Raw genomic sequence first — 27,976 nt, forward strand, 5'->3', positions numbered from 1 at the left:
ATGTTCTGTTATCCACACTCTTCCCAGGCTTGGGGTTCCTTGCCTTGCGGTAGTACCGCAAGGAGGAGCGGTAGTACCGCTGCTGCGGAAGTATCGTTCTCAGCCCATGTGCTTAAGTTCTGCCCTAGCTGCTGCTGCTACTGCTGCAGTAGTACCGCAGCTCCTCACGGTAGTACCGCGTGGCCCAACGGTAGTACCGCTGTCCTGGAGCGGTAGTACCGCTGGTTGCGGGCTGGTTGGTGGATAACGGTTGGATTGTTGCCCCCACTATAAAAGGGGGTCCCCTTCTTCCCCGTTGACTTACCTCTTCCAACCCTAAAGCTCCATTGTTGCTTCAAGCTCCATTTTCGCCCGATCTCACTCCGTAGCCAATCAAACTTGTTGATTTGCTCGGGAGTGGTTGAGAAGGCCCCGATCTACACTTTCACCAAGAGAAAATTGATTCCCCCACTAATCCCTTGCGGATCTTGTTACTCTTGTGTGTTTGAGCACCCTAGACGGTTGAGGTCACCGCGGAGCCATAGTCCATTGTGGTGAAGCTTCGTGGTGTCGTTGGGAGCCTCCGATTGAGTTGTGGAGATTGCCCCAACCTTGTTTGTAAAGGTTCAGTCGCCACCTCCAAGGGCACCAATAGTGGAATCACGGCATCTCACATTGTGTGAGGGCGTGAGGAGATACAGTGGCCCTAGTGGCTTCTTGGGGAGCATTGTGCCTCCACACCGCTCCAACGGAGACGTACTTCCCCTCAAAGGGAAGGAAGTTCGGTAACACATCCTCGTCTCCACCGGCTCCACTCTTGGTTATCTCGTGCCTTTACTTGAGCAAGCTTATTTGTGATATATCTCTTGCTTGCTTGTGTTCCTATCTTTGTTGCATCACATAGGTTGCTCACCTAGTTGCATATCTAGACAACCTACTTTGATGCAAAGTTTAAATTGTTAAAGAAAAGCTAAAAATTGTTAGTTGCCTATTCACCCCCCTCCTCTAGTCAACCATATCGATCCTTTCAATTGGTATCAGAGCCTCGTCTCTTTATTAAGGACTTTACCATCCGAAGAGTATGGTTGATACCGTAGACGATGTGGAGGAAAACTCCGGTGTGAATCCGATCTCGTCTACGGGCGATGGGGGAACCTCGGTCTCTCATGAGGAGTTCAATGTGGCCTTGGAGACATTGAAAACCTCCATGACGACCGAGGTTGAAAGCATGTTTACTAAATTCCTTGAAGGGCTTAAACTATCCACCGCACCGTTGAAAGTGGGTGATCCCACCGACAAGGTGACGGATGCTATCTCCGACAAGGGGGAAGCTAGTAGTGAAAAGGCTCCTTCTTCTAGTGGTAAAAATGGCACCGGCATCTTTGCTCATGTGGAACCACCACTTGTTTATGGTGGACCGATTTCTTCCACTCATTTGAATCATGCCGGTCCTCCCCCTAAGATTGTGAAAAATGAGGACTTTGATTCTTGTGTTTACCGCTTTAAGCGCCATTTAAATCATGTGAACACTAATCTTTGGAGAATCATTGAAGAAGGTTTCCATCCGCATGATCCAAGCAACTTCACTCCTCGAGAAGCCGCGGATAACCAATTCAATGAGAATGCTCTCTTCATCATTCAAGATGCAATTCCACCCGAAGATCTACCTCATCTTGGGCCCTTCGACTTGGCCAAAGACGCATGGCTTTGTGTTGTCTCGCTCTACCGGGGAAGCACAAGCATTCAACGCTCCAACTATGAAGTGGTGCAACATGAAGCCGATGAGTTTGCAATGAAAGAAGATGAAGAACCTCGTGAGCTTTATCGGAGAGTAACCAAATTCGCGGTCTTACTCCGAGGTCATGGGAGCAAGGACACGTATGACAATTGGATCAAGCGCAAATTCCTCAAGGCAATGATGCCTTACCACAAGGCCATGTCCTCCGTCATTCGTCAAAGGCCGGACTTCCACACTTTGACCTCAAGCGAAGTGTTGGATGAGTTTGTGGCCATGAACATCTTGGACAAGACCGCCGACAATGCGGTGCTTCGTTCTCAAAGGGCAAAGAAGCCCAACCTTGCATTGAAGGCCAAGGTCTGCGTTGAAGAAGAAGAAGAAGAGGAAGAAGAGGAGAGCAACCCCGAAGATACAAAGTATGCATATCATGAACACATGGCACTTGCTTCAAGACAATTTTGGAGCAAGAAAAACTCAAGGCCAAACTTTAACAAAAACAACTCAAGTGGCACGAAGAGCAAGCAACGTGTAAGGACTTGCTACAATTGTGGCAATGTGAGTCATTTTGTTGCGGAGTGCCCGTATGAGAAGAGGGAAGACAATGGTGGCAAGCTCATCCGAAAGGACAAGGCCAAGTCATTCCCCAACAAGAGCAACTTCACCAAGAAGACTCCTCCCAAGGCATTGGTGGTACAAGAAGAGTACAATGAGGATGATGACGATGATGAAGATGGTGAGTCGGTTGCCATGGCCTCAGTTGCCATTGTGATGACTCCACGGGTGTATCTCTTCGACTCACCCAATGAGAGCATCACCGCCAAGTGCCTCATGGCTAAAGCCACCGACAAGGTAACCCCTAACATCAAAACTACCATCATTAATCATCCTTCTTTGACGGATAGCATTGATGAACACGAGGGAGCTAATGTGGAGGCGAATGAGTTTGAGGCCTTTATGGGCAAACTTAAGGATAAATCCAAGAAGCACTTTGTTGCTCTCTTGGAACAACTTGGTGAAGCCAATGACATGATCGAGGCTCACGAAGATACCATCTCTAAGATGGAAGGGCATAGTCGTGACTATGCCGATGAGATTTCGGATCTTTCCAATGCTCTTGAGGAAGAGCGTGGTCTTCGTTTGGCTCTTGAGGAGTCACACAACATTGATCATGCTAAGTTAAAGAAAGATTTTGATCATGTTCTCATTGTTTCTCGTGTGCTAAACTCCGAGAAGGCCGAACTTGAGGTTGATCTTGCTAGACTCAAAGAGGAGTTTGATCTACTTGACAAGGCTCACAAGGTCTTGAAGGGTGCTCATGCTAGCCTCAAAGAGTCTCATGATCAACTTCAAGTAAAGCTAACCAAGGAAAAAGCCACTTTTCCTCGTATGATGTTAATTGATAATGAAAATTCTACTAACCCGTGTTGTGAGCATGTGCATCTTATTGAGGAGAACGCTAAGCTAAAGGGGCAACTTGAGAGAGGTCTTGCGACTTGCATACAAGGCAAGAAGAACCTCAAGGACCTCTTGATCAACCAAAAGGGAGTTGTGGCCAAGGAAGGGGTGGGGTACGTGCCCGAGTCCAAGAACAAGAAGAAGAATGACAAGACCAAACGGCCTCCTCCTCTCATGCAAACCTTTGTGAAGGAGGGAGAGAGTGCTTCCAAGGAGAAGAAGAACAATGCAAAGGGTGGCGCTGTCAAAAAGGGCAATGCCACTCCTCTCATCAAAGCCGGCGACTTTAATCCTTCTTATATGTTATGTCGAGGCCCAATTTTAGCAAAAACAACTCGAGTGGCACAAGGGGCAAGCAACGTGTAAGGACTTGCTACAATTGCGGCAACATGAGTCATCTCGTTGCGGAATGCCCGTATGAGAAGAGGGAAGACAATGGTGGCAAACTCATCCGAAAGGACAAGGCCAAGTCATTCCCCAACAAGAACAACTTCACCAAGAAGACTCCTCCCAAGGCTTTGGTTGTGCAAGAAGAGTACAATGAGGATGATGACGATGATGAAGATGATGAGTCGGTTGCCATGGCCTCCGTTGCCATTGCAACAACGTCACGGGTGTCTCTCTTCGACTCACCCAACGAGAGCATCACCGCCAAGTGCCTCATGGCTAAAGCCACCAACAAGGTAACCTCCAACATCAAAACTACCATCATTAATCATCCTTCCCCAACGGATAGCATTAATGAACTTGAGGGAGCTAATGTGGAGGCTAACGAGTTTGAGGCCTTTATGGGCAAACTCAAGGGAAAATCCAAGAAGCACTTTGTTGCTCTCTTGGAACAACTGGGTGAGGCCAATGACATGATCGAGGCTCACGAAGACACCATCTCTAAGATGGAAGGGCATAGTCGTGACTATGCCGATGAGATTTCGGATCTTTCCAATGCTCTTGAGGAAGAGCGTGGTCTTCGTTTGGCTCTTGAGGAGTCACACAACGTTGATCATGCTAAGTTAAAGAAAGATTATGATCATGCCCGCATTGTTTTTCGTGTGCTAAATTCCGATAAGGCCAAACTCAGGGTTGATCTTGCTAGACTCAAAGAGGAGTTTGATATACTTGACAAGGCCCACAAGGCCTTGAAGGGTAGTCACGCTAGTCTCAAGGAGTCTCATGATCAACTCCAAGTGAAGCTAACTAAGGAGAAAGCAACTTTTCCTCATATGGTTTTAATTGATAATGCAAATGCTACTAACCCGTGTTGTGAGCATATACATCTTGTTGAGGAAAATGCTAAGTTGAAGGAGCAACTTGAGAGAGGTCTTGCGACTTGCATACAAGGCAAGAAGAACCTCAACGATCTCTTGATCAACCAAAAGGGAGGTGTGGCCAAGGAAGGGGTTGGGTACGTGCCCGACTCCAAGAACAAGAAGAAGAATGACAAGACCAAACGACCTCCTCCCCTCATGCAAAGCTTTGTGAGGGAGGGAGAGAGTGCCCCCGAGGAGAAGAAGAACAATGTCAAGAAGGGCAATGTCACCCCTCCCAATAAAGCCGGCGATTTTAATCCTTCTTATGTGTTATGCCGTGCTAGTGATGGGCATGTTTATGCCAAATTTGTTGGTTCTCTTCATGAGTACATCGAATGGTCTATTTGGGTTCCTAAGACCCTTGTTACTAACATCAAAGGACCCATTACAAAATGGGTACCTAAAACCAAGCATTGATATCTTGTAGGTGTTTGCTTCCGGTGGTGGATCATGGTTGCTCGATAGCGGAGCTACAAATCATATGACCGGAAGCAATGACTTGGTGGTGGACGTGCACAAGATTCCATCTATGCCCACCAATGTCGAGTGGGGTCACGCCTCATCTTCTAAGGTATTGGGACTTGGCAAGGTGGCCATCTCTCATGATCTCACGATCGAGAAGGTCATGCTTGTTGAGTCCCTTGCATACAATTTACTTTCCGTTCGTCAACTTGCAATCATGGGCTTTTCCACTTTCTTTGATATCGATACCGTGGCCCTCTTGTGGAGCAATACTCTTATAGTATCCTTTGTTGGGCATGTCGAGAACGGTCTATATGTGATTAACTTTTCGGAGCGACCCACTAAGACCGCGGCATGCCTAATGGCTAAAGTTGATGTGGGATGGCTTTGGCATCGCCGTCTAGCCCATGTCAATATGAGATCTTTGCAAAGTCTTCTCAAGGGGGACCATGTCCGTGGGCTAGCGAATGTTAGTTTTGCTAAAGATCGTGCTTGCAGTGCTTGTATCGAAGGAAAGCTACATGAGAAGGCTCACCCTCCCACGACTATCATTTACTCAAAGAGGCCTTTGGAGCTCCTTCAATTGGATCTCTTTGGGCCTCCATCCTTCGATAGTCTTGGGGGTAGGAAGTATTGCTTGGTGATTGTGGATGACTACTCAAGATACACTTGGATGTATTTCTTCAAGAGGAACAGCGAGACCCAACAAACCGTCATTGACTTTGCAAATGAAGCACAACGTCAACACAATGCAAAGATCTTGACAATAAGAAGTGACAACGGCACTGAGTTCAAGAACTACACCTTGGGTGAGTTTCTTAGTGATGAGGGGATCAGGCATCAATATTCCGCACCTTACACCCCTCAACAAAACGGTGTTGCGGAGAGGAAGAACCGGACGTTGATGGATGCAGCAAGGATCATGATGGCGGAGTTCAATTGTCCGTACAACTTTTGAGCCGAAGCCATCAACACCGCGTGTCATGCATCCAATCGGCTCTACCTCCGCAAGGGCTTGAACAAGACTCCATATGAGATACTCACCGGTAACAAGGCCAACCTCAAGTACTTTCGGGTGTTCGGGTGTAAGTGTTTCATTCTCAAGAAAGGTGTTCGGTTGTCTAAATTTGAGGCTAGAGCTTATGAGGGCATATTTGTTGGTTATGCTACAAACTCTCATGCTTACCGTGTCCTCAATAAATCCACGGGACTTATTGAGGAGACGTGTAACGTGGAGTTTGATGAGAATATCGGCTCCCAAGTGGAGCAAAGTGGCACTTGTGATGTAGGTGATGAAATTCCTCCTCAAGCCATAAGAAGAATGGGTGTTGGCTTTATCCTACCCATTGAGGAACCCCTTGTGGCCGAAGGAGAAGGACAATGCTCCACTCAAGTGGAGCCATCACCAACCCAAGGCCCACACGCTTCCGAAGAACAACATGAAGGCCCTCATCCTCAAGAACATGACCAAGGGCAAGATCATGCTCAAGACGGTGTTGACACATCAAGTGATGCCCAAGGTCAAGTTCTCTCCTCCGAGCAAGTTCAAGAACAATAACAAGCTCAAGATGACGCTCAAGATAATCAAGTGACCACTCCTCGTCTCACCCCCGGGGAGGAATTGGAGCGTCGTGCCGCCAAGGTTGCTTCCAAGCTCTCCACCAAGGATCATCTCATGACGAATGTGCTTGGAAGCTTAAGAAAGGGGGTAAGCACTCGTAGACAATTAGCAAACTATTGTGAGTATCACGCGTTTGTCTCTTGTGTCGAACCCCACAAGGTCTATGAGGCGCTCGAAGATCTGGATTGGCTCAATGCCATGCATGAAGAACTCAACAACTTCGAGCGCAACAAAGTGTGGAGATTGGTGCCAAGACCGGCGGGGAACCACAATGTCATTGGAACCAAGTGGATATTTAAGAACAAGCAAGATGCCCATGGGATTATCATTCGCAACAAGGCTCGTTTGGTAGCACAAGGCTACTCCCAAGTCGAGGGTATCAACTACGGTGAAACCTTTGCTCCCGTTTCTCGTCTTGAATCCATTCGCATGTTGATTGCATATGCTTCTCATCATAACTTTAAGTTACAACAAATGGATGTGAAGAGTGCTTTTCTTAATGATCCCATTAATGAATTGGTTTATGTCAAGCAACCCCCCTGGTTCGAGGATCCCTACTTTACCAATCATGTGTATCAACTCGATAAGTCACTATATGGCCTTAAACAAGCCCCACGTGTGTGGTATGACCACCTTACCGAGTTGTTACAAGACCGTGGTTTTGAAGTTGGGCTAATCGACCCCACTCTTTTTACTAAGAAGGTCAAAGGGGAATTGTTTGTTTGCCAATTATATGTTGATGATATTATCTTTGGTTCCCCTAACAAAGCTTTCAATGAGGAATTTGCCGCTCTCATGACCTCAAAGTTCGAGATGTCTTCCATGGGAGAGTTGAAGTTCTTTCTAGGGTTCGAAGTGAAGCAAAGAAGAGAAAGAACCTTCATCAACCAAGCCAAATACACTCAAGACATGCTCAAGAGATTCAAGCTAAGTGATGTCAAGCCGGCTTCCACTCCAATGCCCACCAAGTGCCAACTTGACATAGAACCCAATGGTAAAGTGGTGGATCAAAAGGTATATCGCTCCATGATAGGCTCCTTGCTCTACCTTTGTGCATCTAGACCGGATATCATGTTGAGTGTGGGAATTTGTGCATGGTTTCAAGCCGCACCTAAGGAAAGTCACTATGTGGCGGTCAAACGAATCTTTCGATATTTGGTTCATACCCCAAACTTTGGCTTATGGTACCCAAGAGGAGCAAACTTCAAGCTTGTAGGGTATTCGGATTTCGATTGGGCGGGAGACAAAGTGGATAGGAAGTCCACTTCCGGAGGGTGCCAATTCCGTGGTTGCTCTTTGGTATGTTGGTCTTCCAAAAAGCAAAGTTGTGTGTCTCTCTCGTCCACCGAAGCGGAGTATGTAGCAACCGGGAGTTGTTGTGCGCAACTCTTATGGATGAGGCAAACTTTGAAGGATTACGGTGTCATTTGTGACAAAGTGCCTCTTTGGTGTGACAATGAAAATGCCATCAAGATTTCTCTCAACCCGGTGCAACACTTCAAGACGAAGCATATTGAGATTCGGTATCACTTCATCCGGGATCACATTAGGCGAGGGGAGATCGAGCTCAACTACGTCAACACTCATGATACACTACTAGGGAAAACCTTATACACAGAATCTTAGCAGCAGCGCGGTCTAAAAACAGGCGCTACTGCTAATTAGTAGTAGCGAGCTTCAGTAAAGAGCGCTACTAATGACTAAGTAGCAGTAGCGCTCTAGGTGAAAAGAGCGCTACTACTATAATTGCCACGGTGTTGCCCCCAGGCTAGATATAGTAGTAGCGCCCTTCCCGTGAACGCGCTACTGCTAAAGAACTTAGTAGCATAGATTTTCTTCAAAACTCGCTGCTGCTAAGTATCACCGCAACTAATTAAGTTTAGTCCCATACTGCTAAGCGAACAAGGTGTTTACCACCTTAAATATGTTACTTCTCAACCTATCTCGAGCACTTGGTCTTCATTGAACTATATGTGTATGATTTGTGGTTGCAATATGAATCCTCGCCTGTACCTATACAGGTATAGTGAGGATTCGTGTTGACTATTTAGATTATACTCAAAAAGATCAATGATGACCAATGTATATTTTTGATGTTTTTACATTGCTTAGACTTATAGCATTTTTTTCAGGACAAAGCATTACTGATATTGGGATAAACAAAAGAAATAACTGCTACCATTAGCAGTAGCGGTTTTCTCTAAAACGCGCTATAGATAAGTTAGCTATAGCGTGTTTTTCATATGAGCGCTACTGCTAGTTTGAGTTAACCACCCCCCGAATCAAAATTCCGCTAAGTCCTCCTCCCCCCCCCCCCCCCCCCCCCCCGCACCCCGGCCGGTTCCCCTACTCCTGTCGCTGCCGCCCGAGCCCGAGTGCGCCTGCCCTCACCGCCGCCGCCGCCCGCCCGCCCTCAACCTCACCGCCGCCGCTCTCGACCACACTGTCGCCGCCCTCGACCTCCCCGTCGCCGCCCTCGACCGAGCCCGCCGCCCAGGACCGCCGCCTCCCGATCCCGAGCCCGCCCTCGCCGCCCCTCCGTCGCCGAGCACCTCCCCGCCAACGTCTCTCCCTCTGTAAGCCCCCCACCCCTCCCCCACCCCCTCTCTCTTTGCTTAGTTAGTAGATGATTTTAGTACTAGTAGATGTTAATTTAGGGTTCATAGATAATGATCTTTAGAAGTAGTGATGGTAAACTAGTTGTATAATTAGCAGTAGTAGATGTTAATTAGTAGTAGATGTAGTAGTTAGATGTTAATTAGTAGTAGATGTAGTAGTTAGATGTTAATTAGTAGTAGTAGATGTGCTAGTTTCTTTCTATTTATAGTAAGTTTATATTTAGTAAGAACGAGTTGAATTAATAGAACTAGTTAGTAAGAACTTGTTGCTATTTTTTTAGTTAAAGCAATTTTTCTCGCATCGACGTGGACGATGCCTATCCCGCATCCTCGTCGTCGAGTCGGCGGAGGATGACACCTGCTTGACCAGATGGGCCATGTCCGGGACTGGGCTCCGCCGGGGTGGTACTGGAGGCGCTACCTACCGGGGGGCGCAGGTTGGTGAGGAGCCAGCCTGTCGTTGACCCGAACCTTCTTTGGTGGCGGTCGCGTGGGCCAGTGACGGTCCAGAGGCTCGAGGACTCCGCGGAGGTGGTGCATCACCGTGTCAGTGAGGAGGACGCGCACGTCCGTCGCTACTTGTTTGCGTTGGAGCACAGGTTCTCCAATACCTGGCAGGTTCTCCAGGGATCTCACTGGAGCTATGATCCCGTGATGGTTCCTTCTCTGTGGGTGTCCACCGCCCACGCCGATACCCATCGTGTGCTAGGGTTTTAGTTGTACTAGTGATGTTATATGTATGACACTATTCGGGATGTATTAGTGATAATATTCGACGATGTACGGACGCATGAGATGATTTACTTTTGCTTATTGAATGCATGCTAATTTGAGTCCTATAAGATATTTTGAAATGTATATCTTGTGTTGCTCAATATCCAAGTGGCCGGTCATGTTTGCAGGTTACACCTCTGAGTGGCCTATGTTTTGCCGGAGTGTTGATTCATTTCCGTTCCGGCAAATTTAGGCGCTCGATATGTCCTATTTTAGCAAAGGTCATGCCGGATTTTTCCATGAATTTTGGCATGACTTTTGCTAGAATATGTAGGAAATATCGAGTGCCCCGGATTTGTGTGTTGAGTATCCTGGTAGTTGTCTTCTATCGGTTTTCAATTAATGTTTTAACTATGAACATAGGAAATGTCTGACGACAAAAAGGATTTCGGTATTTGCAAATACTGCGAAGACGAGCGCGGCTTGTGTGACGGAATCTTCCTAGATGATGATAGGCGCTTCAGCATCAAGCTGGACGAGAACTTCGAGGTGGATACAGTAAGTCACAACGAGAAGTCTTTTTTCGTAATTAAGCATGACATCTGCTTCATTTGCTTTAACTTATATTTTTTTACTATTCTACTAGCGTATCCCCTGCCATGCAAGAGTTTTTGTATTGGATAAGATAGGTTTCAGTCATACTATGGAGGTAAAGAAAGTTTACTTGAAGACCGAGCATGGTTATATTTTCCACGCAAAATTAAACAATTCAGACGACTACACCTATTTTGGATGCAAAACATGGCAAGCACTATGCAAGACTTATGCATTTGAGCCTGATATGGTTATCACCTTTGATATTCGTCCAGAAGATGATATTGAAGGTAATACCGACATCTGGGTCGATGTGCAGACGCCTCCAGTTACACCATTATGTAAGATTCTCAACCATATTTATGTCTTTGATATTGTTTATTCAAAAATAGTTGACAACTAATTTGTATTGTCAGCTTATTTCGGTGCAAGCAAACATGTCCAGCGGTTGGTAGACAAGACCTACTATTGTCCCGGGGCTGAACTAAACTGTGACGAGCTAAGTCATTATGTTTCATGGCTTGAGGATCTTGATACTGTCAAGACAAATTTTCTTCCTGGACTTAGAAATGTTAGTACTGAAAACGTGCGACCAATAGTGTTCGTAATGAACTACGGTCACATCTATTTAGAAAGGATGGTAAGATTTTTACTATTTGTCCTCAGTGCATCTTTTCCATACATTATTTGTGAAGCTAAACTTCATTGCTAAGTATGTTACCATACGATGTTTTTTTAACAGGGACTCCCGATGAATGTTGTGCCTTATGGGATCGAGACTAAAGGTACCATGAGTATTATTAGCTTACGGCCAAGATATCCTACATGTTACTTTAGTGCATTCAAGATCAGCGATGAATGCTTAATAGTGCAAGACTGGACCAGATATGTGATGGGGGAGCGCAGAGAAGTACTAGGGGGCAGCAAACAGATGTGCTACCCAAAATTAGGAGACAAGTTCATCTGCATGCTCCAACTTGATCAAGGAGGAGAGCTACACATGTTTTATGTTATTTTACCTAAGAGAGAGCAGCAGGAGTGATTAGCTAGCTAGAAATGAGTTTGAGGATGATGATGTGCTACACTATTACTATGATGATAAAATAGCTAGTGTTGGTGGTAATGACTATGATGATGATTATTAGCTAGTGTTGGTGGTGATTAGCTAGCTAGAATGAGAGTTTGAAGATGATGATGTGTGCTACACTATGACTATGATAATTAAATAGCTAATGTTGGTGGTAATGACTATGATGATGATTAAATAGCTTGTGTTGGCGGATTAGATTCAAGTGGAGGCAACATGTGGTGCACATCGAAAGTACTACTAGTCCAAACTAGATCAAGTTTGGATTTGTAGTATACTTTTGACATGCACCACATATTGCCTCCACTTGAAACTAATTCACCTTCATTTGACACACTGTTATGGACATAATGATGTAAACCTCATAACTGGTATTGTACCAATATTTGTACGATAAATACACTAAAAATAAAAAAAAGAATACTAGTAGCGATGGACGGAAAACACGCTACCAGTAGTTACATTAGCAGTAGCGCGGGATTGAACAAACGCTGCAGCTACTTGTCCTAGCAGTAGTGCGTGTAACACGCGCTACTGCTAAGGAATAGTTGTAGCGCCTTATCAGTAGCGCATATCCCCGCGCTACTGATAGGCCTAAAACCCGCGCTGCTGCTAGCCTTTTACCTAGTAGTGATAACCTTGCAGATATTTTCACGAAGCCGTTGGATGAAGCAAGATTTCGCGAGTTAAGGCATGAGCTAAGTATCATTGATTCGAGCAATGTTTCTTGAACCCTTGCACACCCCACCATACTCAACTTGTTGTCTTGTTTAGATGTAGGCATGGACATAGGGGGAGTGTTGTTCTCTCAATGAACTCTCCCTCCCCCATTATGCATAAATTGATCAAGTCTTTCACACTAGCCATGTTTGATGGTACTTGTGCTTCAAAGATGAGTTTTGGTCATGGGCCCAAGGATAATTCTTCGTGGTGCCATACCAATTGACTCAAACATAGGTGGCTCCGGCCACCGCCCTCTTGTTGGAGAGGTTGTGTCTCGTGGTCGTCTCTTGTTGTCGTTTTGCCCCTTCTTCTCCTCGTGTTTGAGCTTGTTGAGTGGTGTGGTGTTCGGTTGAAGTTTCCGTGCGAAGATCACTCTTTCTCTTGTGTTGGAAATGTGCTTCTTCTTGATCTCACGATACTACCGCGGCTTGCCACGGTACTACCGTGCGTGGAGTCTACGGTACTACCGGCCCAGCGTGGTACTACCGCCTGGGGGAGCGATACTACCGCTTTGGTGTGGTCCTTCCGCCCACGCGGTACTACTGCGATGATACGCGGTACTACCGCTTTGTCGGAGGCGCGTGGGGATAAGAACGGGAACTGGGGGGGTTCTAACTTCCCCATACCCATTCGTCAGTTTCCCCCACTTCGTCTCTCTCTCTCTCTCTCGCCCAAGAATGGGGCCGAAGTCCCTCGCCGGATCTCCGTCTTTGGCTGCTCTCTTTGGATTCCGACCGGTGGGATTGTTCCCCACCACTTCCTCTTGCCATGGACCAAGGTTTTTCCCCAAATCCCTCTCTTTCTTGTTGGTTCTCTTGTCTCTAGGTTCTTGGGGAGATGCTTGTGTTCTTGAGATTTTAGGCCAAATCTTTGCAAGAGAAGGTTGTAGGAGAGTAGTGTTGCGTAGACATTTTACTTGATATATTGTCCCGTGGTAGATGTGATCAACCGTAGTTCCGCCGTGGTTTCGCGCGTCTTCTCAGATTCAAAAGTAGGCTCGGATCTGACGCGGTGCGGTACTACCGTGTCTCTGATGCGGTACTACCGCTCGTTCGGTGCGGTACTACTGCTCGTCCGGTACTACCGCTCGTTCGGTGCGGTACTACTGCACGTTCCGTGGCACTAAGGTCTTACTACCACTCCAAGCCACGGTACTACCGTAACCTCACACGGTACTACCGCGACTAGGAGCGGTACTAAAATTTTAGTGCCACATGACCAGGCGGCACTACCGTTGTTGTCCCTTCTTCCTTGTGGCATTTATCCCGTATGATTTCTACTTGTTTCCCTTGCTTTGTCGTGGTCTTTTCATTGATTCTTAACGCTCTTTGTGCATGCTTTCTCTTGTGTCTTAGGTGGTGGCTCTCGCCGTTCCAATCCCAGTCGTGACACTGGCTCCAAGCGACTGCGCAATCCTCAAGATGAAGCACCAGAGGGCTCCAGTGCCCCCAAGCGCAATGTCAAGACAACTGCCAGCAAGCAAAAGGAACCTGATAAGGGCATGGACGAGATTCCCCTCAATGAGTACGTCGAACGCCAGAAGATCAACCCTTATGTGAATCCTCATGCTGTCCTCAGAGGCACTGAGTTGTTTTGGACCAAGCAGCAGGCTCTCATTTATCTGGATGTGATCAAGAACAAGCAGAATACCTTCGTGGATGTCAAGTGGATAGACATGAATCACATGAGGAAGGACAAGTTTCGGGATTATTTTGGAGAAGCTCTGGATTTGGTGGAGCAGTTCGCTATTGAGCCTGTGATCTCCTTTCACCTTGACTACGACCCTGAGCTCATCTGTCAGTTCTTTGCCTCGGTTTACTTTCACCCCGAGGAAAAGAGGAGGATGACCTGGATGACCAATGGCCGTCAGTTGTCTGCTACCTCGAAGGAGTTCATGGATCTGCTTCACGTTCCTGATGACGGGCTTCACACACCCGTTGGTGTTCGCCCCCACGCCAACTCTGAGTCTGCTAACAAGAACTTGCTTCAGCCGTACTATGTTGAGAAGGTGCTCCCCAGTGGCAAGTCGACTTGGGTGCTGAACTCTTTTCTGGATATCATGCATCGCATCTTCCGCAACACTCTGTTCCCACGCATTGGCGACAAGGACAAGGTTCATTCCTATCTGGTAGACATGATGCTCCCGTGCGCGGAGGCACGTTCGTCTCAGACTCAGCCACTTGATGTCTCACACATCATGAGCTTCGGTTTGCGGTGTACGCCCGCAAGGTACCTATCTATGGACCATACCTGTTTCTGTTGATCTCCAGGACTTGGGAGAAGATGTACCCCGGTGATGAGTTCCTTGCTCCAGACTGGGTTCGGCATGAGTCCATCAGTCTCCGTGTCAAGCCCAACTGGGCCAACACTACTACCTGTGCTGAGGCGTCTGCTGCTAGGAGGGCTGTTGGTGAGGAGGAGGCTGGTGCAGAGAATGTTGCTGAGGACCGTGCTGCTAGGTCTTCCACACCTTCCTCTGAACCGTCGTGGGCCAAGAAGTTGAAGGACAAGATGAAGACTCTCTTCTGAATGCAGGCGAAGGGGCAGTACAGGACTCACGTGGCATCCAAGGAGAGTCGCCGCCGCGACAAGAAGGTCATGAGGCTCTTTGGAGAGGATGTCTCTGGCGGCTCTAAGGATGCCATCACGCCAGAGGCTTCATGCATCGCGAAGCAGGGTTACAAGTGGACTAGTTCTGAGGAGGACATCGAGGAGACCGTCCCCGCCGCCGAGTCTGACGAGGAGCACGAGGAGCATTGGGATGATTTCTTTGCCTGAGCCACCCCGTGTGTGTAGGTGTCCTCTCTGCCTTTTTGGCGTCTCGATGCCAAAGGGGGAGAGAGTGTAGGGATTTGCGTGTTTGTGAGTCGTGTGTCGTGTTTGGTGTGTTTGCTTTATCGTTTGGACCTCGTTTGCCTTTGTTTGGTTTGTGCCTTTGAGACTTATCCTTCATATGGTGTAAGACATATGCACTCTATTCTATCTTAGTGAGCTTATGTTTGTGCTATCTTGTCTAGTGTTAGCCTTACTATTGCAGGATATGCCTTGTCTCTATAATATAGGGGGAGCGTTGATCCTAGTATGTGTGCCGTGCAGTCCAAAGCACCCATCTAGTTGGCACACATCTAGGGGGAGCCCGCCTATATTCTAGAGAGGAGGGGTTTGCGTTTGCTTAATATTATTTTCCTTGTGCAAATCCCGTATTGTCATCAATCCACCAAAAAGGGGGAGATTGTAAGGGCATATTTATCCCTAAGGTGTTTTGGTGATTGATGACAATGTGTTTGCGGACTAATCGTGTGTCTTGAGTTTCCCAGACGTTTCTTCGCTAGACACAAGACGGTTTGGTGTCCCTCGAAGACTATTGAAGACGGCGTTTTTCTATGTTTCTTTTTGGTGGATTTGAGTTGTAGGAAAGCCGTACTATTAAGAGTGGGTCCGCGTCGGAAAGGTTCGGGTGGAATCATCACGTACACGTTTCTTCCTAGTCCCCTCCTTTCCCGTGCACCTTGGAGCATCCTCCGCTTGTCTCTCTTTACCTTGTTCTGACTGCTGTGTTGGCTTGCGGTAGTGAAAGTGTGTTATATCGACTAGAGGGGGGGTGAATAGGCGATTTTTATGAAAGTCTTCAGAACATGGGAGTTTTGAAGACAAACGATAAAATTAAACCTATTACCATGCAGCGGAAGGTAGGCTACACTAGGCAAACCATAGTCAAGTATTCAATGAAGTGAAAGCACAAAGACTAATAGCAGCTAGGTAGTAAGGATCAGGTAGGAAGATATTGTGAAGCCAAACAAAACACGCAGTCACTCAATGAAGACAAATGATAGAGCAAACATACAATGACTTCACAAGGAATAACAGTAAGTAAAGTGAAGTGAAGATGAAACCAGTGACTCGTTGAAGACAATGATTTGTTGGACCAGTTCCAGTTGCTGTGACAACTGTACGTCTGGTTGCAGCGGCTAGGTATTTAAACCTTAGGACACACAGTCCCGGACACCCAGTCCTGAACACGCAGCTCAGGACACCCAGTCCTCACCGTATTCTCCTTGAGCTAAGGTCACATAGACCTCGCCCAATCACTCTGGTAAGTCTTCAAGGTAGACTCCCAAACCTTCAACAGACTTCGTTCACCGGCAATCCACAATGTCTCTTGGATGCTCAGAATGCGACGCCTAACCGGCTGGAGGATGCACAGTCCTCAAGTGTAATAAGTCTTCAGATCACACAGACAAGAAGACTTAAGTGATGCCCAATTCTCTCTGGCTCTGGTGGTTAGGTCTTTATCCTCGCAAGGAATTCTCTCTCAAAGGCTTCGAGGTGGGTTGCTCTCAAACGACAAAAGCCGTGCTTTCAATCTGAGCAGCCAACCGTTTATGGTTGTAGGGGGTGGGCTATTTATAGCCACTTGGCAACCCGACCTGATTTGTCCGAAATGACCCTGGGTCACTAAGGAACTGACACGTGTTCCAACGGTCAGATTTCAAACTCACACGGCAACTTTACTTGGGCTACAAGCAAAGCTGACTTGTCCGACTCTGGACAAGATTCGCTCTCATAGTCTTCACTCGAAGACATAGGTTTTGTTTAGCATCACTTCAGTCATTCTGACTGGTTCTCTTGGACCCCACTTAACAGTACGGTGGTTCCTATGACTCAACACAAAAAGAAAAAGAACTACGAAAGATCTAAGTCTTCGAGCTCCATAGGCTTCATATCGTGTCTTCTCTTGTCATAGTCTTCAATGTGAATATCTTCATATACCACCTTTGACTTCAATGTCTTCATACATTTTTAGGGGTCATCTCTGGTAGTAAAACCGAATCAATGAGGGACTTCTACCTGTGTTATCCTGCAATTCTCACAAACACATTAGTCCCTCAACTAGGTTTGTCGTCAATACTCCAAAACCAACTAGGGGTGGCACTAGATGCACTTACAATCTCCCCCTTTTTGGTGATTGATGACAAACTAGTTGAAGTTTTCAACGGGAATATAATCTGTGAAACTGTAAAGGATAAGGAATTGTCTTCATAAGTTGCAAGGGCTCCCCCTGAAGATGTGCATATAAGTTAATTTGCTTTTGGAATGCAAATGCACATGGCAGGTGTACTTGTGGAGATCCACTTCAACTTATGATGACAATCCACTATGCATGTGAAAGTATATGAAGATAATGCCATGCATAATGGAAAATGGACGACTGCAGAATGATCTAAGTGCGGAATTTATCGTCGCACATGCGGAATTTATCTTCGCAAAACAAGGTGGCAAATAAGTAGCAGACGACCATCTAGTTTAAGTGTTACAACTCATAAGAACCAAATGTAGCAAAAAAACGAGAGTTGTAAGCACGAAGCAAAATATAAGGCACCCGCCCATATGAACCCGCTTGAAGACTATCAATCTCATATGCTTCTCCCCCTTTTGTCAGTAATGACCAAAAAGGTTTGAAGACATAGAGCCTCTACTCGTTCCCATGAGGAGTAGGTGAAGTAGCAGGGTTGTTGGTGTTGTTTGGCGGTGCAGAAGAGCTTGGAGGTGCTGAAGAGGTGTGAAGTAGCATCGTCTTCTTCCTCAATAATTCTGGCAGTGACTGTGGCAGCAGAGGAAGAGAACTCAGAGTCTTCAAGGGATGGAGTTCCTAGCAGCACAGCCCTTCGAGGAGGTGTGGAGTCAAACTTGAATCTCTCAGTGAAGCCATCCTCTTGAAGATCAGCTTCAGAAAGCATCATCGTTAGCCCTTTCCATGTGCGGCGACAGGTTTCATGGGCAACGAAAGCATTCTTGGTGGCAAGATTTCGAGTGCGATTAACATCCACCAAGAGGCTTTTCATCTGACGCTTCAGCCAGTCATGATGCCTATCTTGTTTCTGATGTAGGGCCACAAGAAGCTCTCGGTCGTTGAGAACACGAGTGCGCTTCTTGGGTCTTGAAGCAGTGGCACTGTCAGTGGCTTCAGTGGAAGCAGGGTGTGGTGCACGTGTAGTGCCAGCCAAAGGATACACCCGAGAAACTGCTTCAACGCCTTCAATTCTGTGTAAAACTCTGATGTTCTGCATTCTGAAGACTTAGAGGTTGCTTGGCAGGCTCAGAATATATGGCTTCAGTAGACATGTCCACGTCAGGCAAGAAGATCCGATGGTTGCGGGCTGAGGGCTGATAAGAGATGGCGGAGTGTAGCTTGATCAGCCGCATGACCCAAGGGGCGTAGAACTTCAAACCAAACAGATCAATGCCTGATGCAGCAAGTTGGCGTATGAAGAAGTCCTGTGCATTGAAGCATTTGCCATGAAGTATATAGAAGACCAAAGTCTTCATTGCACCCTGAAGCTTGGCATTTGGAGAGTGCCCTTTGATAGGCCAGAGAGTTCGCCTGATGATGTGATAGATGGTTCTGGGCAGGTACTCAAGGTCTTCAACGAAGAACTCTGTGGGATACGCAGCATCTGGCAATGGCTTCATCATGCTGAGCATTTGACTCATATTAGGTTCTGGCCGCTGAAAGATGCTCTCAATAGCTTCAGCATGCAGCTGACAGCCTTGCTCGAAGAGATCGCCAGGAGTGGGCAAGCCAGTGAGCTCAATGATGTCAAATGCATTGGCTTCGTGATGAACGTTGCCAGTCATCCACTCCAGGACCCAAGTCTTCGGATCTCTGCTGTATCCTTTGATGTGAAGTGTGGCATAGAATTGTAGCAGCAGCTCTTCATTCCAATGCTCTTCAGCAGTAACAAATTGCAGCAGACCCACTTGCTTGAAGCAATCCAACGCTTCTTCTAGACAGGGCAGACCAGCTATAGCTTCAACGTCAAGGCGCTTGTGTGGGAAGATGCGACCTTGGTTGTAAAGAATGCAAGAGTAATAGCTTCGCTGAGGATAGCTCCAGAACCGATCAGATGATATCCTTTCCCTTGAGTAGGGGTTCCTGGAGCTATTGAAGAACGTGTTGTCTGCCCTGAAGCCATTGATGTTGAAGGAGCCAGGTGCTGATGCAGGACCTGGAAACCTTGGCAGTCTTGGGATTGGCTTCTGGACCTGAGGCCTGTGCTCAACATGATAGTTGAATTGGGGACCGGCAGCAGACTCAGGAACAGAAGTGGCGGGATCAGTGGCTTCGCTGTCTTCTGAAGCTTTTGCTGGGGAGGGCTCCACATTAGCTTCGTTGTTGGTTGTGGCAGCCTCAAGATTTTCATCCTCCACTTGACTAGCTGGAGGGTCGGTCACAGGCACGTTCTCCTGGAGAACTGCTTCTTGGTGGAGCGGGAGTGGGATCTTGTGGTACTTCTTCTTCTGCGGCTGATGCAGCCGGAATGTCTTCAGCAGAGACTTGAGGCCTTGGACCTTTGCGAAGCCTGCGGAACGCAGACGACGCCTGTGGAGTTGGAGTGGGCTGGGCCTCATAGTCTTCTTCCTCTTGTGGGCGATCCGCCCATGAAGCATCCTGTGCAATTGGCGTCAGTGGACGACCAATGCTGATGAGTTCGCTGTTTTCTAACTGAGGAAGGACTGCATCATCTTCTACATTGTCATGATGACCAATGTCTTCAGCAGCGATGGGATCAGCTGCTGGAATGTCTTCAGCTTCAGGAGCCTCTGTGGAAGCAGGCTCATGAACTGTCAGTTGACGTTCTGCGTCAGGATGAACCATAGAAATGGGTTCAACTATCAAGGGCTCTGTGGGAGCAGCCCGAGCTTTCTTGGTCTTTCTCTTTTTCTTGGTGGGGGCAGTAGGAGAGGCTTCAGAGTGTTTCCTCTTCCTGGCTTCAGCCTCAGCAGTTCTTGTCTTCTTGAGCTCTGAAGCTGTTGACCGGCTCTTTGGCTTCGAGCCAGTCATTCTTGTTGGGAAGACAATCGGAACTGCTTCTTGCCTTGGTGCATCAGATTCAGCCGTAGCAGGCTTCTTCTTCTTCTTTGCGGCCATCCTGGGGTCGATGCCAGGACGCCCAAGTGCCTTGCGCTTCTCAGCCTCATTATAGGCTTGCACACATCTGTCAGCCAGAGTCTTCATGCGCTCACGCGAACCCTGAGCTTCTGCACGCTTCTTCACAAAGGCTTCCTTGAGCTCGTGCATCATTGTCTTGAAGTTCTTCACTTCTTGCACGCTGAGCTTGGCCATATGCTTCTTGAACTGAGCCTTTTCATAGTCAATCTTCTGCTTCAGTTCAACAATGCGCTGGGCAATAGCAAGTTCTGAAGCAATGGCGCCTTGGAAGGCGACACTGAGGCCAATAGGTAGCTGCAGATCTTCAAAGCTGATGTTTGGCGTGTCAAACCACTCGTCAATGAAGTTGTGGATGATGGTGACATCAAAGAGAGGCAGATCATTGAAGATTTCTGCTTCTTCTTTGCTCTTGATGAGTTGCTCAAGAGCGTCATCTGCAAGATCTTCATCACTTGACAGATCAATGTCGTCATTGCGCAGGATGGCAGCAGCTGTTAGCTCTTTGCCAGTGTGAGACAGAGGCATCTTGGCCTTCTGAGGCTTGGAGACGCGTGATAAATCTTCAGACTGCACACTGTCTTCAGGAGGTGTAGTTGCCAATGGCTTCGCCCTTGAGATTTTTGGTGAAGGGGCTGGCTTTGAAGCTTTTGGCTTCTTCAACTGCTTTGGCTTCGGCACTACAGGCGCGTCATCAGACTCAATGTTAGCCGCAGGCTCATTTACTGCAGTCCCTTGAACCAAGATGTAGGTGATGAGGCCTTCAAGGTTGGCGAAAGGACCGATGACATTGGGTTCTGCATGTCGTGTGCCATCTGCCCTTGGAGATGAGGGACCAGGGTTGAAGTCTAACCCAAAAGTCTTCTTGTTCTGCTTCACAGAGTTTTGAGCAAACTGGAAGTTGCGCTTGAACAGATTGTCGTCACGACACCATAGCAGTGATGACGAGTGTGCATCAGCAGGCTGTGGTCCACGGACCATGCATGGATAGAAGCCTTGAGCAATGGCTTCATCTCTGGACCTGGGTAGAAGATTCTTGAATAGGATGTCTCCCCACGGTCTCTTGATGGCGTTTTTCTCAGCATACTCCTGGGTCACAAATCTGTATTTGAACCATTGTTCTGCCCAATATCTCCGAATCCATTAGATTCGGGTCTTGCGCTGACTGTAATCCTCTTCAGAATCTGTCTTGTACATTTCTGAGAGTTCATCTGGCAGATCTCTGGAGGTCTCACCATGACGCTTTCTGCCACCCTTCCTTGCTGCCTTTTCTGAAGCCATAAACTTTAACTTGAAAGGCTTCAAGACGTTCAAAGGCTTCAAAGGTTTTCGTTTGCTGGACCAACAGGAACTGGCTTCGGGAGAATTTATGTGATGCTGTAAGAATTCTGCAAATGAATGCAGACTATGAGAACCAAAGGATTCTCCCACGGACATGTACCTGTGAAAGCATTAAGGTGCGAGGGAAGGGGAAGAGGTCATATGCATTCTCAGAAGATTTTGAAGATAAATCAGTTTAGAAGACATTGACCTCATCGTGCGAAGACATTCACTCATAGATAAGAAGTTGGTTCCAGATTTGTACGAATCCACAGATCAGTACAAGTGAGGAATCTAACTACTTTGTGAAGCACAAGTGAATATACTAGGCATGTTATGAGATGCAGTATGAGAGAGATCTAGTTGTGTGAACAAAAACTGCTTGTGGTAGAAAGTGACAGATCAATAGGATCAACGGTGCTGTAAAAAGGGAGTTTTATTTACCACACTGAGAACTGCTAGACGGAGTGGGAGATGAGGTCGAGCAGTTCACTCTTCCGTGCCCTAACTTGGCGACGGAGGACACCTACGGCGACGGCGGAGAGGACGATGTCCGCGGTTGGCGTGAAGACGGCGTCGGAGAGGTTGCGGCAGCGAAGCGCTTCATCGCCGGCATCGTCGAGAGTTAGCGGTGGCGCTAGGGTTCGTGCGAGGGTGGAAGAAGAGATAATGACCGCTGTGAGTGTGTATTTATAGGCACATGGGCGGCACTGTGCTATTACACAGGTGCCCCTGGCGATTCGCATATGAGGAACACGTGGCTAGTATGCGGAATTTTGGGGTTTGTTCCACGTCCCACGCACGCCTGGATTGTCGGGTGGTCGTTCCTACTTCTCCGGATTTCATGTGGAGGAATGAGCATTGAAAACGGACTTAATGGTTGTATCTGTGTCTTCTGCTGACAAGGACGCAGAGAAGACATTCGATAGTTTCAATAGAATGCATATGACTTGGAGAGATAGAGTTTGAGATAGAAAGCATAGAGAAGTTGGGGTCCGATCACATTCACTTAGTTCAAAAGATTAAACATGAAGACATAGCTATAAGTGAATGCTGTAGAGGACAGAATACTAGCATATATATATATATATAATCAACATAGTGAAGATAATCATGAAAATATGTTGAGATCGAAGCCAAACCAAATGTGAAGACATTGCAAGGTAACGCCATGAGTGAAACACTTCAAAATAGAACGTTTGGTGGTGGCGTTACCCACCGTATAGGAAGTATTAGACCCAGACACGACGCACAATTATCGTGGCGCTCCGAAGTCAAATTCCACATTAATGTATTCACACTTAGAATGTATGTCTTCATTGATTGAAGATATACTTCACTTCATGTGTTGCACATCTAAGTCATCAATATGCATAAGGGTTAGGATGTGTGCCTGATCACAAGACATTTGAGGATTCCAGGATATTTAGCTCACACCGTAACTTGCAAAACCTCTTCTCATCCAAGGGCTTGGTGAAGATATCTGCCAATTGCTCTTCAGTGTTGACGTGTATGATATCAATGTCTTCCTTCACAACATGATCTCTGAGAAAGTGATGACGAATTTCATTGTGCTTTGTCTTCGAGTGCTGAACTGGGTTGTTGGCAATCTTGATGGCGCTTTCGTTGTCGCAGTAAAGTGGCACTTGCTTCAGATGAATGCCATAGTCCTTGAGTGTTTGCTTCATCCACAGAAGCTGGGCGCAGCAAGATCCAGCAGCAATGTATTCAGATTCAGAAGTGGAGAGAGATACACAGTTCTGCTTCTTTGAAGACCAACATACAAGTGATCGTCCCAGAAAGTGACATGTGCCTGATGTAGACTTGCGATCAACTTTGTCACCAGCATAATTAGCATCCGAGAATCCAACCAGATCAAACTCTGAGCCCTTTGGATACCATAATTCTAGAGTTGGGGTGTGAGCCAAATATCGAAGAATTCGCTTCACAGCTAAGTGATGCGACTCCTTTGGTGCCGCTTGAAATCGAGCACACATGCAAACACTAAGCATAATATCTGGCCTAGATGCACATAGATAAAGTAAAGAACCAATCATGGAGCGGTATACCTTTTGATCGAACTCTTTACCATTGTCGTCAGGACCCAGATGATGTTTGGCTGGCATTGGTGTTGTGAAGCCTTTGCAGTCTTGCATACCGAACTTCTTCAGGCAATCTTTGAGATACTTCTCTTGAGATATGAAGATGCCATTGCGTTGTTGTCGTATTTGAAGACCAAGGAAGAACTTCAGCTCCCCCATCATGGACATCTGATATTGCTCTTGCATCATATATCCAAACTCTTCACTGTACTTCTGATTGGTGCAGCCGAAGATAATGTCATCCACATATATTTGGCACACAAACAGTTCACCATCATATGTCTTCGTGAAAAGAGTGGGATCTAGGGAACCAGGTATGAAGCCTTTGCTCTTCAGGAAGTATTTGAGTGTGTCATACCAGGCCCTAGGGGCTTGTTTGAGGCCATACAGTGCCTTGTTGAGCTTGTATACCATGTCAGGATGTTTTGGATTTTCAAAGCCAGGCGGTTGTGCAACATACACTTCTTCTTCAATCTTGCCATTGAGAAAGGCACTCTTCACATCCATTTGATATAGAAGTATATTATGATGATTTAGGCCAGCAGTATGCGTATGGCTTCAAGTCTAGCCACAGGAGCAAATGTTTCATCAAAGTCAATGCCTTCCACTTGAGTATATCCTTGAGCAACGAGACGAGCTTTGTTTCTGACAACTTGACCATGCTCATCTTGCTTGTTGCGGTATATCCATTTGGTGCCTATTATATTGTGCTTCCGTGGATCAGGACGCTTAACCAGTTCCCATACATTATTCAGCTCAAACTGTTGAAGCTCTTCTTGCATAGCTTGAATCCATTCAGGTTCCATGAAGGCTTCTTCAACTTTCTTGGGTTCTGATATTGAGACGAATGCGAAGTGCCCATAGAAATTTGCTAGCTGAATTGCCCTTGAACGAGTGAGTGGACCAGGTGCATTGATGCTATCAATTATTCTTTCAATCTGCACTTCATTGGCAACACGAGGATGTATAGGGCAAAGACTTTGCTCTTGCTGTTCATTGTTGTTGTTGGAAGGAATATCTTCAGGCTGAGCATTGTCTTCATGTTGATCAGGTGCTGAAATGATAAGTTCTTCTTCAGGATGAGCTTCAGAAGGTATAATTTCTCCAGTTCCCAGTAGCTTGATTGATTCACTGGATGGAACTTCATCTAGCACATTTGGCAGCTGCTCTCTTTGTGAACCGTTGGTCTCATCGAACCGCACATCCACTGTTTCAAACACTTTGTAATGAAAGAGATTGAAGACTCTGTAGGAGTGCGAATCCTTTCCATATCCAAGCATAAAACCCTCACGTGCCTTTGGTGCAAATTTTGAGGTGTGATGTGGGTCTTTGATCTAGCACCTTGCGCCAAATACTCTGAAGTAACTAACATTTGGCTTCTTGCCAGTAAGGAGCTCATAAGATGTCTTGTTCAGTAGCTTGTGAAGATAAACACGATTGATTGTATGGCATGCAGTATCAATGGCTTCGGGCCAGAATTTTCTTGGGGTCTTGTATTCATCTTGCATCGTTCTGGCCATCTCAATTAGTGTTCTGTTCTTGCGTTCGACGACGCCATTCTGCTGTGGCGTGTACGGGGCTGAGAATTCATGTGTGATGCCCAAGGTATCAAGATATGTATCAAGGCCAGTGTTCTTGAATTCAGTGCCATTGTCACTTCTGATGTGCTTTATCTTGGTGCCAAAATTGTTCATAGCTCGATTGGCGAAGCGTCTGAAGACATCCTGCACTTCAGTCTTGTAAAGGATTATGTGCACCCAAGTATATATAGAATAATCATCAACAATAACGAAGCCATAGAGGCAAGCAGTAGTAGTTAGAGTTGAGTAATGAGTGGGACCGAAAAGATCCATGTGAAGCAGTTCGAAGGGTTGAGTAGTAGTCATGATTGTCTTCGAGGGATGTTTGGCCCTCGTCATCTTCCCTGCTTCACAGGCACCACATAAGTGGTCTTTCTTGAACTTGACGCCCTCGATGCCTATGACATGCTTCTTCTTCGCAAGGGTGTGGAGATTCCTCATGCCAGCATGTCCAAGCCTCCGATGCCAGAGCCAGCATTCTGAAGCCTTTGCTAGAAGACATACTGCAAGCTGTGGCCCTGCTGAGAAATCTACCACGTACAAATCATCTTTTCGATACCCTTCAAACACTAGAGACTTGTCAGATTCCATTAGTACAAGGCAACGATATTTTCCAAACATTACGATCATGTTCAAATCGCAAAGCATTGAGACAGACATTAAGTTGAAGCCCAGGGATTCAACAAGCATGACTTTATCCATGTGTTGATCCCTTGAGATTGCAACTCTACCTAGACCCAATACCTTACTTTTACCAGTGTCAGCAAATGTGATGTGGCTCTTGTCGGATGGACGTAAGGTTGAGTCCATAAGAAGACTTCTTTTGCCAGTCATGTGATTTGTACACCCACTGTCAATAATCCATTCTGAAGACGCTGGTGTCGTACCCTACAGTGCAGTTAGGGGGATAGGCTTCACCAAGAGCATTGTGAAGCAAAAACATTTGACGAACCAGTGGGTTATGAAAGCTTAGATCCAGGTTAGGACTAATAGGGAAAGTAGCAAGCGATTCAGGTATGAAGTACATAGTAAGACCATTTGGGCATTTGATCTTGCGCCCTACAAGATGTTTAAGGTCCCCAGCAATAGCGTCAGACAATTTTGGTTTTCTGATGGAGACCCTTCCCTGCAAAAGAGAGTTAAGCCTTCTTAACCACCCACATCTTCAAGGGTGGTTTAGAAGCAATAAGTCTAAGTGCAGCATCTGAGAATTTTGGCTTTGAAGCCTTAGCAAACAGTCTTGCAGGCGGACAATAGTACTCATAAGAATAAGTAGAATAGTTCTTGGTCTTATGAACATGGCGGTTTGATGAACCGCTCTCATATTCATATGCCTGAGTATGATTTTCCTGCAAAACATTTGCGTTAGTGCGACTTAGGTGAGTCCTCTGTCTGTATGAAGCCTTTGGTCTGAGGTTTGTCTTCTTCACGTGAGGTGTCATGATGACATTCACAGGAAGACTCTCCAGACACCTTTTCGGAACCCAGATCTTCTTCATAGGCGGTCCATTCCTGCAGTTAGTACCAATGTACCTGGCAAACACTTCACCATTCTGATTCTTAAACAGTATATAGTTTGCATCAAAGGATTCATCAATGATAATGGTGTTAGCACAAGTGAAGCCAGACAGATTGGATGGATCTGCTGAAGGTTCCTTTGCAGCAACCCACATGGTTTTGGGGTACTGCTCAGGTTTCCAGTAAGAGCCATCTGCATTCATTTTCCTTACGAACCCTACACCCTCTTTCCTAGGGTTTCGGTTCAGAATCTGCTTTCTCAGGACATCACATAGCGTCTGATGTCCTTTAAGACTTTTGTACATCCCTGTTTCAAGCAATGTCTTCAACCTAGCATTCTCATCAGCAATAGCGGTGGTATCCTCAGCAGAGGGGTTAGTTACCGCATCAACAGTTGAAGATATTGCAACAGCAGTAGCAGTAGAACATTCAGCAACAGAAGTAGCATTATCACGCTCGATGCATTTAAGACATGGTGGTTCAAATCCTTCCCGAGCGGGACTGATCTGTTTGGCGCGAAGTGACTCGTTTTCAGTTTGAAGATCTTCATGAACCGCTCTCAATTTCTCAAGATCTTGCTTCCTTTGAAGATAATCATAGGAAAGCTTTTCATGAGTTGTTGAGAGAGTTTCTTTTGTTCTTCTTGTCGTCATAGGAAATCTACATCATAGGAAATCTTTTTCAGTTGGAAGAAGACTTTGAGTATTTCTTCTTCTTCTTCTTGTCGTCAGAGTCATATTCCTTGCTCTTCTTCTTCTTTTTGTTCTCATTGTCCCACTGTGGACACTCAGAGATGAAGTGGCCAAGTTTCTTGCACTTGTGACATGTTTTCTTCATGTAGTCATGAGCAGGAGCTTCATCATTCCTTGAACTTGATCGGGAAGACTTTCTGAAGCCTTTCTTCTTGGTGAATTTTTGGAACTTCTTGACAAGCATAGCAAGTTCCCTTCCAATGTCTTCAGGGTCATCAGAACTGCTGTCAGATTCTTCTTCAGATGAGGAAACAGCTTTTGCCTTCAAGGCACGAGTTCGCCCATAGTTTGGACCGTAGATCTCTCATTTCTCCGAAAGCTGAAACTCATGTGTGTTGAGCCTCTCAAGTATGTCAGACGGATCGAGTGTCTTGAAATCAGGACGTTCTTGAATCATCAGGTCCAGGATGTCAAACGAACTATCAAGTGATCTTAGCAGCGTCTTGACGACTTCGTGT

The 27,976-nt window shown here is 46.4% G+C and overlaps 1 pseudogene; it reads left to right on the forward strand.

Annotated features, from left to right (window-relative positions):
- Positions 1-27,976, forward strand: part of LOC125507166 — a 33,565-nt pseudogene that overhangs the window by 2,171 nt on the left and 3,418 nt on the right.

This window comes from Triticum urartu, chromosome 5, assembly GCF_003073215.2.
Source record: "Triticum urartu cultivar G1812 chromosome 5, Tu2.1, whole genome shotgun sequence".
Lineage (NCBI taxonomy): Eukaryota > Viridiplantae > Streptophyta > Magnoliopsida > Poales > Poaceae > Triticum > Triticum urartu.